General features: G+C 35.4%; 1 pseudogene; it reads right to left on the minus strand.

Annotated features, from left to right (window-relative positions):
- The window catches only part of LOC132491606 (protein zyg-11 homolog A-like), a 157,834-nt pseudogene extending 145,565 nt beyond the window's left edge, over positions 1-12,269 (minus strand).
- Between the last annotated feature and the right edge of the window lie 1,042 nt (positions 12,270-13,311).

A 13,311-nucleotide genomic window follows, 5' to 3' on the forward strand; every position in this document is an offset into this window, starting at 1 on the left:
GAGGATCCCACATGCCGCGGAGCGGCTGGGCCCATGAGCCATGGCCGCTGAGCCTGCGCATCCGGAGCCTGTGCTCCGCAACAGGAGAGGCCACAACAGTGAGAAGCCCGTGTACCGCAAAAAAATAATAATAATAAAATAAATAAATAAATAAATAAAAAGATAATGACAATATGTTGTGGGGTTTATAATATATGTAGAGCTAAAATATTGCAGCATATATAGGTCAATGGAACAGAATAGTCTAGAAATTAAATCACATATACAACATATACAGTCAACTGATTTCTCACAAGTGTTTCAACACAATTCAATGAGGAATAGAAACTCTTCAACAAAAGGTGGTAGAATAAAATAACTTTGACCCCTACTCCATATCATATATGAAAACTGAATCATAGATATAAATATAAATGCTCAAACTATAAAGCTTCTGGAATATTTTCATGATCATGAGATAGGTGAAGATTTCCTACATAGAATTAAAAAATTCCTAATTGTTAAAGAAAAAATAATAAATTAGACTTCCTGGAAAGTATAACTTCTGGTCAGTGAGAAACACTGCATAAGAAAATGAAAATGCAAGTTTTACAGATGTTAAAATAATTGCTATTTATAGAAAGCTTTATCTAGAATATCTAGTAATCTTCTATATGTGAGTAATAAAAAGTTAACCCAATTAAATATGGGCTAAGACTTAGACCTTTCACAAAAGAGGGGAAACTATCCTTTATTTAATGATAAGCCCTATGATAAAGCCATGGAAAATGTCTTTGGAGTTAAACATTGGCTTGTTATTTTCATTTCTCTACCTTTATTTTTAGTATGACATTTTATTTTTCAAGTAATAGTCTATGACCACTAAACACCACCCACCTCCACACACACACAGAAACATGAACAACTGGAAGCCTAGAGAGTTCAAATAAGCTATTTTGAGCTTTATGTAACTCCAGTTAAAGCTGCAGTCATTTAAGCTTTATGTAACTCCAGTTTAAGTTGTATTTTCATTTTACTCACTTGATAATGGTTTTATAAAATATGGTTTTGGTGGGGATGAGGTAGATAGTCCATGACAACCTTTCCTGAATAAGTAAATATTTTAAGATAAATAATAGATTTAGAAGATTCAAGTACTGGTTCAGAAACATATTAGTTTTTTATTTTGTATCCTCTTAAAGCTCTTGAGCCTCATCAGCAATAGTGGAATGATTATGATAAAATCTGCATTTGGGGCCGCTGTGAATCTTAAATGAGATGAGGTGTGTGGAATAGAGGGTGCCTAGTATGTAGTGATTGTTCAATCGACATAAGATGCTCTCCCTTAAGCCTTAGTCAGATTTCAGTCATCATAACTAGGCTCCTAGTAAAACTTGAGGATAAATTTAATGAGATCAGATTCTTATAAATGACAAGTAAAATTGTAAAGTCCTATGAAGTGTAAAGCAGTATTCTTATTCTTATCATATCAAACCTTGTTAAATTCAATAAGGTGTTAATCATAGTGTTAATATGCACAGTGTGTTTCTGATGCTTTACTTTCAGAGACTGTTCAATAGGGAATCACAATCATTTGGAATACTTTCCTTTTAATTAACTCATATGTTGCTTGAAAACATTTGCTTCTCTTTAGACATTACTGTTAATTCCTGACACTGTTGTCTAAGCTAATACCATTTTTTACAAGTTCTCAGAGCAATCCCTCTTCTCTCTCCTTCTTTTCCTAGTTATCCTTTTATGCTTTTATCTCTATTTTAGATTATGGCAGGAATGTTCCCAGAATAGTACTAGGCATTTATAAGTTCTTATAAATTTACATGAGGTTCAAAAATCTTCTGACAGGTATACTGAGAAATACACTAGTTAGAAGCACAGAATACTGGATCTAGAATAAAATTTAGATATACATTAAGTCTACTTTATCTATTTACCATTAATTAAAATGATTCCTAATAGCTTTATGTTGGAAACAGTCTGGCATAATGGACGTATCTGCACATCAAACTCCGGCTCTACTATCTCTGCTGTGTAAACCTGGGCCGGTTACTTAACCATTTTTAAGCTTCATTTTCCTCAGTATCAAAATACTAATAAAAATATAGTCACCATACTGTTGGTGTAAGGATTAAATGAGGTCATATATAAAGGTAGCTGACATATCAAACAAGAGGCAAAATTCATTAATGACAGTATATATTATTTAGCTAGTATTACAAAGCACTTTCACATATATCATCTCACATATGATAATCTCGCTATCTGATAGAAAGGATAGCATAAATCTCATTTTATAGGTAAAATCTCTTGTTAGTAAGTAATAAGGCCAGGGCAGGAACTAGAATCTACATTGCCTACCTTCTAATTCTTTTTGTACTTTAAGTATTCAGTCAAATGTCTTTTGACTCATTTGCCTGACACAGCAGCATATTCTGCAGATATTGAGACAGCTCATCTAGGACAAGTTTTTCCCTCATTTTTTAAGCCAAATGCTCATGACTATTCCTTTTATTTGGCCTTTCAATGTCTCCGAAAGAGTTTCTCTTAACCCAGAGGCTGGCACAAAGGCAAGAGTTAAGGTTGACTAAGTAAGTCCTTTCATATGTCCCTATTACTTATTTAAACCAAGATATTGGAGTAGCTTTCAAAATATTTTGAAAAAAATATCATTTGAAGCTAATTATTAATAAAAAAGAATTATGATGGAATTAATCCAGCAACAAACATTTAATAAGGATATATATGAATATTTTTCTAAACAGTGCATTTATTAGGAAAACAAGTTTGATTTGTTGAAGGCATCATAAAATCAATATAACAATTTCTCTGACCAAACCTTTATGGATGGTATAATTTTAGACTCTATTTATTATAAATACTCTTGTAAAAAAATTCCAGCCAAATTTCCAATTACATTTCAAAACAGGACTCTATCCATAGTTAATGCAATTTTGGCTATGCCATGTTTTCAGGTAACTCTGAAACAGGAAAGCACAAGACATTTGTCAGCAGAGTTCATTTTCATGAGACTGCATAACATCTTTGCTGACCAAACAGGTTCCAATAATTTGTGCCTGCAAGGTGTTTTTAATGTCTTCCCCATACTGTATCAGTATGTAGCTGAGAAAATGCTTTTCTGTATGAAAAGTGGTACAAATCCTACTCTCAGTTATACATACACTGAATACCCAGTACATAAGCACATACTACATTCCATGTTTAAGTTAATAAGAAATCAAATACTGACAATCTCCAGGGAAACTCAAGACACTATTCATACCGGACACTCAACTGTAGTTACAGTAGAGAGTCATCCATTTGTAAACATCAAAGAGTTCACATCTCAAAGCAGCATACATTTATTGTTACATAAAGAGTAAGTTAAGACTTGATACATGGTGGGTAAACTAAAAGGCAGTGCCAAAATTCATATTGTTAAAAAGAAACTTGAGGGGAATTCCCTGGCAGTCCAGTGGTTAGGACTCTGTACTTTCACTGCCAAGGGCCTGGGTTCAATCCCTGGTCTTGGTCTCCTGGTTGAGGAACTAAGATCCCACAAGCCATGCAGTGCAGCCAAAAAAAAAAAAAAAAAAAAAGAGAGAAGAAAAGAAAAGAAAAGAACTATGAATAGAAAGATACTTGAGCATAGCTAATTTCCCTAATCTCCCTTAAATATAATTGATATGCCAATACTATTATTAAAAGTATTTATGCATATCATAAAATTTGTGTTATCACTAGAAATATGCAAAAATGGTCTCTCAAAATATGTCAAAATTAACATGTCACTGTGATTGACATAGGTAAGATTGTAGGGGAGGCCAAGATAATGCTGTGTGTGTGTGTGTGTGTAGTTTAATATAAATTGTTTCATATATTGTTAGACAAAAATAAATATGTATTTATTTATTATAAATGCATGTAATGCATGTATTTTGTTTATCAATGATATAAGCTTATCTATTAATTTATGTACGAATATACATCATCTAAATAATGTGAAGATGCAACATGAATGATACATGTTATATGAGTGACGCATGAATAACATGCTCAATTGAAAAGTATAAACTACCCATGTATACACAAAGTTGTATAATAAAATAATGAACGGTAAACACTGGAGGTGATTCAAATAGAACTGTCCAATCTAACTTGAAAGACAAACTATGTAACAGGAAAATAAACAAATGAGAGAGAGAGAGAGAGAGAGAGAGATAGGAAGAAAGAAAGATAGATAAAGCTCCTAGAAGGATACCAACCAAACTTGAAGTAAAGAGAAAGATATTTGGGAAAAACTAAAACGGAATAAGGGCCAGATGTGAATTAAATTACAATAATTACAGAATTTTGCTAAGGAATACTAACCAAAAAGATTCCATATCCTGTAGCTTGAAGGATTAATTCCACTGAACGTGTAAGAAAGAAAATTTAATATAAAACCTTCAAGCTTATAGAGGATAATGTAAAATTTTCCAAAAATGTTTTATGAAGCCAGAATTAACCTGACTTAAACATTTTAGAGTTAAAAAACAAAAGTGACCTTCTAATTTTATTTGTGAATTCATATTTTTTAAAACCAACATATAATTATTAGCAAAATATGCCTACTACATAGCACTATCTGTATGGCAAACTGTGATTTGAATTATGAAAAAGATAATAGTAGGCAACAGAGGTCACAGAAATGAAAGTAAACAGTCTGAGACATATAATCATCGAAAAATTGACTATGGCAGATCATTTCTGAAAATAAAAAAAATTCTGATTGTGAATTTGAAATCTTTTAGAGAGTGTTATGCACAACAACTTCTGTTGGCAATGTTTTGAGTAAATGAAAATAAAATCTGTATTTCTTGCTCAGACTCTCGTAGGAAGAAGAGAAAAGAGCAGCCACAGAAGTTAAGAATACTGCTTAGGAGCCAGAAAACAATGAAATATACTAGAGTATGGACCAACTTCTGAGTGGAAATAAAACATGGACTTTTTTTACTCAAATACTCATGATAAAGGAGGTAAATCTTGAAAAAGTGAGGAAGGCTATATTGTCTATTACATGAAGAGGAGCCATATAAAAAAAGATATCAAAGGATGGTTCAGCAATATGAAAAAATCTATTAATGTAACATTCCATGTTAATAAGGTAAATTCAAAAATACATGATCTGAAAAGTCTTAATTTATTCCAGAGTGATTATTTAAAATCAAAACCTCTCAGTGAAACACAGCATTCCATTTAAATGTGTTCACTATCATCACTGCAATTCATAACTATGGATTTTATACAATATAATAAATCATGAAGAGGAAATAAGACCTATAACTTAAAAAAAGAAATGGCAAAAACATTTATGATTTGAAGATGACATGACTATCTACTTGAAACCTGGGAGAATCCACTGAAAACAATTATGCTATCTAACATGAAAGTAAAATGGGTAGTTATAAAACAAATATATGAAAAGTATAGTTTCCCTATATATCTAAATTATCCTGAAAAAAATGCAATAGAAAGCAAGACCTAATTCATAAAAACAATAATTGTAATGAACAATATCATAAAAACAAACAAGTAGCTAGAATCACCAATATAAAGGAAGCTAAACAAATTTTTTTAGAGACACAAAATAGGACCTGATTGACTCCCTAAAAGGAAACCCAAAATTAGTAAGATGTTAATTCTATGCAAATTAATATAATATATAAATAAATACAATTCTAATATAATAATAAGTACTTATTTTATGAAACTTTAAAATAGTTTTATATTCAGCAGGAAGAATAAAACTTTGAATAGAATAACTTTTTACAAAAAAGTGAAATTAAAAGATACTTGTTCCCCAATGTACTAAAATATGACAAAGATATAGTAATTACAATGTTATAGTTCTGGCATAGAGACTAGTAGGGCAAGCAATGGAAAAGAACTGTGAGCCAGAAAGTTATAGACATATATATGAAAATTTTCTTGATATTTAGATTTCAAATCAGCAGGTAGAGAAAAGGATTTTTGAGTAAATCATATTGTGATAACATAATCATCTGGGAAAATAAAATGAACAGCACACTTTCTGTTCTAGAATGGCTTCAGACTATGTTCATTTCATTGAAATACCAGCTTTCAACATTTCTAATCTAGATTAGGCTGATTAGGATCATATGACCCCTACAGAGGTAAAAATTCTGACAGTTGTCAAATGTGCAATACATTAGTCTCTACTAGGCTACTTATGTGATTTTACAACTGAAAATATTAAGGGGAAGAAATCTGATACTTTCTTTTTTAACTTTTTGAGGAAAAGTGACACTTTCCACTGAATATATCTCATTATCAGTTTACAAAGGGTTTAGTTCCATTCATTCATTTCCTTAATTAAATATTTTGCTGAATGCCTAACATGTATGAGTCACTATTTTCATTTCTATGATTTTATTCTGACTTTTGCTCTCTTGACACATATACATTACGTGAGAAATTAGAAAATATATCAGCAAACAAGGACCTCTGCTATGTGAAGAAAGTGGTGGAGCTCAAGCGAACCTGGGCTATCAAACTTCAGAGACCCCTCTGCAATATATACTCTCATAAACAATATCACAATCAAGACATATTACAGCAGGATCACGCACTGAAAACACTGCAAAATTCTTACTCCTTAAAGAAACAAACATCCATTCTGGATGTTCACAAAGAAATAGAAATGTTTGAGTGCAGTTGAGGAGACACTGGATTTCAGGTACCTATGTCAATGAGAATCCCCAAAGCAGATGGCAAATAGTTAATTATAAGAGAATAAGAAGCACAGAAGAGAGAATGGAAAAAAAAAAAGGACATTTGGGAGCACTTACTGAGTAGAAGATAACAGAAACATTAGGAATAGCTACTTCCTTGTTTATTTCAACTTCTGCCACACATTCTTTTAAATCAGTGGGTCAGCACTTTCAAAATTTCTTTTCCTTTTTTATTCAACTTACTGATATCATATTGCAAAAATTCGAAATATCAATGCTAATTCTTAGGAATTATTTTTTCTTTAATTCATAATACAAGTATTAAATCAAGTATCAATATTTATATTTTTTAATTTTTTTTTTTAGTGGTTTGAGAGATGGCAATTTTTTAAAAAATATTTATTTTTGGCTGCATTGGATCTTCATTGCTGCATGCAGGCTTTCTCTAGTTGCAGCGAGCAGGCGCTACTCTTCATTGCAGGGCACAGGCTCCTCACTGCGGTGGTTTATCTTGTTGCGGAGCACGGGCTGTAGGCACGCGGGATCAGTAGTTGTGGCTCGTGGGCTCTAGAGTGAAGGCTCAGTAGTTATGGTGCATGGGCTTAGTTGCTCCACGTCATGTGGGATCTTTCTGGACCAGGGATTGAACCGGTGCCCCCTGCACTGGCAGGAAGATTCTCTTTCTTTTTTTTTTTTTTTTGCGGTACACGGGCCTCTCACTGTTGTGGCCTCTCCTCCGGACGCGCAGGCTCAGCGGCCATGGCTCACGGGCCCAGCCGCTCCACAGCATGTGGGATCCCCCCAGACAGGGGCACGAACCTGTGTCCCCTGCATCGGCAAGCGGACTCTCAACCACTGCGCCACCAGGGAAGCCCTGGCAGGAAGATTCTTAACCACTGTGCCACCAGGGAAGTCCATCAATATTTAAATTTTAATCCCAATTTATTTCAGTTTTGCCCTAAACATTTCAAAGTAATACAACCACATATGTTAATCTATTTAATTCTCATTTATAACTAATACATATGTAGTATTAGGAAATTACTTCAAGGAATATTTATATAACTAAAAAGTTTCCAAAAAAGTGTTTGTCTACATATAATGAGACAGCAATTTATAAACAACAACAATAAAAGAGTATTTTTTATGGCTCCTATTACCTGAAGACCGTATTACCTAAGCTGTCTTAATGCTCTTGACAAGGTATCTGTATACCCCCAAGAGCTATGGAAATCTCTCAAGGCCCCAGTCTTTGGTTCTTTATCTTATTATGCTTTCCTATTTCTGTGTTTTCCCTCTTGGTTTGGATACTGCAATAATCTAATCCCATTTTATGAGAATCTATGCTAAAATTTCTATCTAGCTTTTGAGATCAAGAGAAGTAATAGCCATTGTAGTTCAACAACTCTGCAAATAGTTCCACTATACCCTCAAAGCAATCTCTGATCTCTAGGGACCCAGTGTGACCCTGTGCTTTTGTTGTATTTCACAATGATATTGCAATACTTAGGCCCCCAGTGCCTGAGCCCTGTTCACTAGCTGTGCCTTATTTGATTACAGACTGTATAGATGGCAGGATATTCCCAGAAATGCAAACCCCTGGATCCTTCTGCACCACCCTCCAGATTCCTGTTCTCCTGAATTCTTTCTGTTCAACCAGCAGTAAAGATGAATTTAGAGTACTCTTGTACTAAACCTCCAGAAGCCTTTCCAACTTCTGCTTGCCATTTTTTGATGTTTAAATGAAGTATTTAATTGAGAAATTAAAGACAACCTTAGCTGAGAACATACATCCTATTACTCTGCTCAGAACACTCCTTTTCACACAAATATGAGCCCCTCCCCCTACACATACTCACAAGGATTCCTGCACATACTGATTATGCAATAAAATCTAGGGGTTCTTTAAATCTCCCCCTCCCCCTTCAAAAAAACAAAAAAAAGATCAACAAAAATGTAACTAAGCAGGACCCTGTGGGGCCTTTCCTCCCCCCATGTCCTCTGCCTGCCTCTTGTTTGTGGAAACCTGTAGTCTTTCAGGCCTCCCCTGAGTCACAAAAGTCTGGCTCAAGAATTAATGATTGAAAGGATGTGAACACGCAGTGACAAAAGTAGCAGTGGGGCCAGGAGAACTGGTAACAACCTAAACAGTAAATCAGCCATATGGTGGTCACAGAATCTTTAGTTCCTCTCTGCAGTACTTAGATAACAGTATCTGGTGCACATTTCCTGAGTTGTTTTACAGATGCTAAAACCCCCACCAAATGGAAGAAGTTAACGACTGGATGACCATGAGCACATAGCCCCCAGGCCTACTGGTGCCTGAGGATTGATAATGTTAACCCCTGTGACATTCACCATCAAACAATTAGAGAATTGTGCACCAGCTGATTACATACCCTGCAACTCCCCTCACTCACCTTGCCTTTAAAAATGCTTTCCTGAAAACCACTGGGAAGTTTGTGTTTCTTGAGCATTAGCTGCCCTGACCTTACCTGGCCCCTTACAGTAAACACTGCTCTTTCCTTCATCACAACCTGGTGTCAGTAGACTGGCTTTACTGCCAGTGGACAAGCAGACCTAAGTTTGGTTCAGTAACAAAACACTCTAGGAAAGAAATTCATGAAATATGCTAGAAATCCCTGTACCCTGGGGGAGTGTTCCTGCCTTATTTGCTTCAACTTTCATAATATTGCCATCTTTATATGAGGTCAAGTAAGATTCATTCCTAGTGAACCCCCCTAGTTAATCAGTACAGAAAAATTATATGGAAAAGTGTTGGCCTCAGTGAGAAGATACATTTTCTAAAACCCTGTGATTACACAGCATTATCTTAGTGTCTCCTGCCATGTATCCTGGGAAATATATTGCTGTACAATTAACAGCAGCATAGTCTTAGTACGTTGATCAAGCTAGAATTGCTTCTTTAACGGCTCCCTTTCCACACAGAGCTTAAATTCCCCAATAAAAATTACATATGACTACTCAGTAAAGACTTGGGGAGTTGCTTCAAGCTCCATTATTTTCAAATCCTGAACCCTTTTGCTCTGGTGGTTGCCCTATGCTCAGCTTCTTCCCTAATGCTGTTCCATTTAAATGAAGTCCAAACATTTTGATTTTGTGATTGCCTTTAGCTCTATACTTTGCAATTTGGGAATTATCTTTAAACCCAGGGCTTTAAACCCAGGCCTTTGGAACTTTTTCTATAGACTTTCACTTGTCTTCATAAAAACAGATCTCTAACCTGATTTTTACAGCTACATATTGATTTGGAAGTCAACTAGAAGGTAATCTCCATTAGAGCAGGAATATTTATGCTAATGTATCCCAACATCTGGAGTAATGTATAAGTGTTTAGTTTATATTTGTTGAATAAATAAATGGATGAGGAATCTGTGTTGCAAACAGATAATTTTTTGAAAGTTTCACAGTTAATTACTAATGGAAGAAGAAGCAGCGGAACCCAGGTTGCCACCCAGGCGCTTTCTAATAGACTTCATTGCCTATAGTTTTCTTTTTTCTTCTGGTGACAAACCAAATATATTCATTAAATATTTTTAGTAAACAGTAATTAGGAGGGATTTACTGTACTTTGAGTTTGAGTTTAAAGTGTGAAACTGTGGTAACCAGCCTCCAAGATGGCTCCCAATGATACCATGTCCTGGTGTGCACGACCTTGCCTGTGGGCTGAAATTATTGACTCCCTCTTGAACAAAGTAAAGGCCACCTCCTGAGAGATCCTGAGACAGAATCATCTGACTTGACTCAGTTATGCCATATCAGGTTTCTGACCCCTCAGAAACTATGTGGGATATGTTTTTGCTTTTAAGTTCTAAGTTGTGGGGTAATTTGTTAAGCAACAATAACTAATACAATCGTTTTTAAAATAAATGTATCACCATTTACAACCAAAATTATAAAGTAAAAACTATTATATATATATAAATATATATATATATACATCACTTACACATATCTGTGTGTAATATTTATACATTATATATTTTATTGAAGCTGTCTCTATATGTATTACATATGTTATGTATCTGTGGAGTCCCTTAGGTTAATAAGATCATTCAACACAGAGGGGGATTTCTGAAAATTGCTGAAATAAATTCTGAAGTCATCTAGAATGAAGGCTGCGATCCCCTGTGCTTGGGGGTTTGCCTCACTGTGCTCCTAGATGCCACACAATAGCTGCAGTATTTGCTGGGGTTTTTACAGCAGACATGATACATAGCCCACAGTGACCAGAGTAGTACTGAAACTGAGCAGGACCCTGTGGGGCTCCTGGGCATGGAAGCCTTTCTGTATTCCCCATTTCTTGGGACTAGGCTTCAGCTTCCATGACCTTTCCTGAGTTCCAAAGGGTAGGTTCAAACAGTTGCTAATCAGGGAAGGGAGGGGATGCAGAGACAAGGGAGGAGCAGTCAAGAAACAATAGCGCAGCCTTGGGACAGGATCCTGGTTCTGACTCAAGTAGTACACATAAAAATACCTTTGAGCTCTTCTGCAGAACTCAAACCCCCAATAAATGGGAGATGTTACTACTTGATGAAGCATTCTTCGTTCCAGAGAGAAGGTCACAGTTTGATAACCTTGAGAACCATAGAAGCTCATCAGGAGACCACCTGTGGCCAGATTAAAGCAATGCAGACTCCACACACACCCTGATCCTTATCAGCAACCCCGCCCTTGAACCATTGCTATAAACCTCCTCACCATATCCTCCCTGGTTGGGACACACAGTTTCTAGGGCATGAGCCCACTGTGTCCCCCCTTTGCCTGGCAAAGCAATAAAACTATTCTTTTCTACTTCACACAAAAATCTGTCTCTGAGATTCAATTTGGCACTGGTGCACAGAAGCTGAGTTTTCAGCATCAGTACCAAGAAGTATCTGTAGGTCACAAATGCTGTCATATTACACCTTGAACTTGGCCATTTCTGGATGTTTCCATGCAGATCCTGGAAAAGAGCACTCCTATGAAGATCTTGGAATATTCAAGGCTATTAATCAGATATCAGATGGTATATGAGGCCTGCAGCAAAACAACTGACTTCCACTTCTTTGCTGTGAAGCAAACTGCTGATATGCTTCACTACCTCTTCAGTCACTAGCTTGGAAGAGAGTTCTCTGACTTCAGCTATGTTGTTCTCCAAGCCTTGAATGAAGAGGGCCAGTCCTCAGTTTTCAATAAATTGCTTGCAGGCAGCTAGAGATTCATCTTCAAGATTCCAAAGTGCTTTCAAAGTAAACAAGAGAGCAACATCACGTGAATTCTCAGTATTCTTTTGTCTTCCTACTGCTAGAAGATCCTTGATTGCCATGAAGAGCTTTCCTTTAGGTTGTGAAGTTTGCTGAGGTGAGCGTTGCAGGGCTAGAAAAGAGTTGGAAGCTCACTGCCACTATTTGCATGGCTTCAGAGCTATCTCATAACAAACTTAGCAGCATCATACCAGTCTAATGGAACACTGACACGAATCCTTGTCAAGGCATTACACCAAGGAATTAACTGGTTACTCCCTGAGGGAAACTCCATAGCTTCAAAAGACTTTGTATTCCATCACATCTTTCAGAACACAATTTCTCCAAGGTAACAATCAGATCTTTCAGGCAGACATTAGCCAGAGTAAGGAGATGCCTCTTCTTGCACCACGTAGCAGCCCAGGGCATCCTTTTGAAAGTAGAGAGGGACAATGGTCTGGTTCCAGAAGCTGTGGTGCAAGAAGTGAACCAGTAAACCATGATGCCCAAGAAGGGAGAAGGTGTCAAACTGGGCCTGGATTACTGTGAGATGTAATATGGGCCTACTCTATGAATAGGGCACACTGCACTCCTATTGGGAATGTTTTAATATCTACCAAATTGAAATGATAGGATACAATTTTCTTGATCTAAAGTAAATTTCAAAACTTCCTATAGAAATAATTAATGAATAATTTAAAAAATAAGAAACTACAAGAAAGACACATTCCAATGAAATTTTAGATATTTAAGTATATCAGATAAATCCTAAAATTATCACCACTGGGGAAGGGGGCAGGATATTTAAAATATGGTAAGGCAATGGATTAACAACCACAGAGTTTAAAGAGAAGAGATTTTGATGAAATAATTAATGGCTCCAAGGCAATGCTTCAAATCAAGAAAATAATCAAAATAAAAGGAATATCATAAAACAAGTAGAGATGATAAAAATTAATAAAATTTTCTCAATAATAATCCTTAACATGGCTATAAAAGCATTCAGATGTTACTTCAAAAAACTGAAAGAAAACACATTAATATGTAAGAATAATAATTTGGACAAAAAAATCTCTGATTATACCAGCAAAATTTCTAGGTAGTATATTTATGTTTAGAGGGGTAGTATTTTTCTTTTTCACTGGGATGATTTTTATTTTTGGTACAAACTGATGCACAGTATCAAAGACAGTGCATCTGTGTTTTTATATACGGGGGTAACATGTTAGTCACCCCCCAAAAAATTATCCCATTACTTAGTACCTTAAAAAAATTCATTTATTATGTCACACAATTTTTTGAGGGATCAGAATTGAAATGAGAATATGTAATTTCAA

Source organism: Mesoplodon densirostris, chromosome 6 (assembly GCF_025265405.1).
Source record: "Mesoplodon densirostris isolate mMesDen1 chromosome 6, mMesDen1 primary haplotype, whole genome shotgun sequence".
NCBI classification, from domain to species: domain Eukaryota; kingdom Metazoa; phylum Chordata; class Mammalia; order Artiodactyla; family Ziphiidae; genus Mesoplodon; species Mesoplodon densirostris.